Consider the following 2,868-nt stretch of genomic DNA (forward strand, 5'->3'; position numbering starts at 1 on the left):
GGAGTTGTGTTTTGTTTCATTCACGCATGTTTAACACACAAACCCTGCATATTTTGGGTGTGTTCTTCTCTCAAATAGAAAAAACTCTGTTCCACCTTGTGTCGTCATGTGTTAATTCAGGAAATGCTCCACTATATTTTAAACTCCATACACCTATACAAGAATAATTTGGATGATTTCAGCCCTGGATAAAGATAACAGGCAGCTGTTAACTTGAAAACTGCCAAAACACAACTCCGGGTATGTTTTTGAGGATGTAACAACATTATAAGAGTCAGTTTTGTGTAATATTGGCCCTTAAGTCAATATCAGATCAGTGGTGAATTTATGCTGTTATGTAAGGGGTGGGTTGCTATGGTTTTGCTATTAGTAAAATGAGATGTTCAGTATTTTAATTGCCTGGAAAAAACTGCTGTACAAAAGTTAAGTTTATAGTCAATTATAATACCAAACTAATTACCTGCAGAAATTTAGCTCTAGAAATTAAAATGTTTCTTACATAATGCAACATCAGGGAGCTCCATTTTCTCATCAACAAAAACAACTGAATCAACTATGAATTTGGCTACACATGAATGATAATGGCGAGTCTATTACAAACACGTTCCCATATGCTCAGATCAGATCATTTTCTGATTTGTGAAGTTTTCAGATTAATGAAATGTCATGTAAACAGTTGCATCTGATGTGAGTAATCTGGTTTCTTTCTGAAGGTCAGACAAATATCACAAAGAAAAAAATGAAAAGGAAAATGTTAAAGATTGAAAGAGATATTTTTAAATGAATTATGCTTTGTCTTCCAAATTCAACACTTACACAAAAATCAATGGATTAACTCACACATATCATCAGTTGTTTTAAAGATTCACTTTCTTTTGTGCATGTAAATACACATAAAAACTCAGATCTTATTATTGTGCTATCTGATTTTTAAATTTTACTTCTAATTGTAAATGTTTATATAATTAAGCCTTATTGGATAACAGTTTCCTGTTATTTTTGCTGCTTATTTTCAATTTATTATTACAATTTATATTTGTTGTTCTTTGTTAGTATATTTTAATGTGATGTGTGAGCTACGAAGTCCAAATAATTTCCCTTGTGGATCAATAGTTTGTCTAATTCTAAGTCTATCTGATTATTCTAATTATCTGATTTTTACTGGCCATGTAAATATAGGCCTACCCCACGTGTCTGCACCCTAAAAACTACTGTAGCCAAATCTGTAGGCATTGTAGATGATGTTTGAGGACATCAAGGGCAACATTTGAATGAAACACATGGAATTAAGTGAGAATGAATAAAAGGATGCAGGTTTGTGAGTGTCATTTGTCAGAGCAAGCCGACTGTCAGACCAGAACCTTGTCATGATGGAGAAGAGGTGACTGCTGTTCCCATCCGGATGCATAAACAGCACAGGGAGAGATGGGAAGTCATCAACAGGAGTGACACGTGCATGGCAAAAGCAGACTGTGAAGCGTATGGTGCATGGTTAGAAAGAAAAGGACAGTATTCCTCTGAATTTTTTTGAGTCCCATCCATCTACTGTGCTTGTGCTGCCAATAAATGCTGTAAAATTATAGTTAGTGCTATACTGTCATAATCCTTCAGCTCTCTGCCTTTATCGTTCCCTCCTTGTGCCTGTCACTGCTCCCACCTACCTATATATCTTCAGCGTTTTAGCCTGAGGATTTTGCATCTCCAGTACCTGCGCCTGTGGACCCAGCCCCAGCCCTCACCAACACCTCTATAAATAAATCATTTAAAACTGTTTTGGTCTTTTGGGTTCTGCTTACAATCAGCTCTTACAACGAACACTTTTATTTTAGAAGTCTTAGTTGATTATTACAAACAAAAGCCCAGTATTTTACTACAGATAACTAGGGATGCAACGATATCCAAATTTCATGGTATGATATTATCACAATATGCATCTCACGGTACGATATTTATTGCGATATTTTGAAAAGGCCGATATAAATGTTGATAGACACTTTTTTGCTTTTAAAATACCTTGACAAGATTTTGGTGTGAATTATTTCCATTATATTCCCAAGAATTCAAGTAAAAAACATATATCTTCATTAGTTTAGTTTAGTTGGGACAAATGAATCATGGGATATGTAGTTTGCAAAGTTCATAAGATGCTGCTACTATAAAAAACATGCATTTAAGCAAAGAAACATGTAAATCAATATATTGTGACAGCCCACGATATTATTATGAGACTTTTGACGATACGATTACATATACGATTAATTTTTTCCACCAGCAATGAGCATTGCAAGCACGAGGTCTTGTAAATTAGCTATCGTAAAATGCTAAATTGTGTTTTAACAACTTGCCTTTCACAGTTAATGCTCCCGCCCGATTGTCGCTGCAGAGAGACACGTGGTGAGTACGAGATGATTTAAAAGTGCACGTAAAATTAAGATAAACTCACTCAAATTAGCGTTGTGATGTCAAGGTTTGCGCGCTTTTTTACGACACTTTGATCCTTATACGGTAAGCTCCCTGCATAGCTTGAGCACGGTTGCCAGGTAACCCATCGCCCAAACAAACTGGAGCTCGTGCTGGGCTGAAACAGTTTAGAAACATCGCCTCTCTCTTAGACTTTTAACCAGGAAAAAAAACTACTTCTGTTTGTTTATTGATAGAGCTAAGCATTTTAATTTATTTATTTTTTAACAATTTATGTATTAGCAGTAGCGTTTTGGTGTTTCAATGGCGGGCAAGAAGAAGGAGGCGAATTTACAGGTTTGTAAGGTGTCGTAAAAGGAGTTAAAATTAAGAAAGACCTTGTTAAATTGTTTTTCTGATTCAATATGTAAAGCTGACTATAATTCACTTTATATAATTAGGTGTCTT

The sequence above is a fragment of the Boleophthalmus pectinirostris genome, unplaced genomic scaffold (genome assembly GCF_026225935.1).
Source record: "Boleophthalmus pectinirostris isolate CB_2022bp ecotype Guang Dong unplaced genomic scaffold, ASM2622593v1 HiC_scaffold_1, whole genome shotgun sequence".
Lineage (NCBI taxonomy): Eukaryota > Metazoa > Chordata > Actinopteri > Gobiiformes > Gobiidae > Boleophthalmus > Boleophthalmus pectinirostris.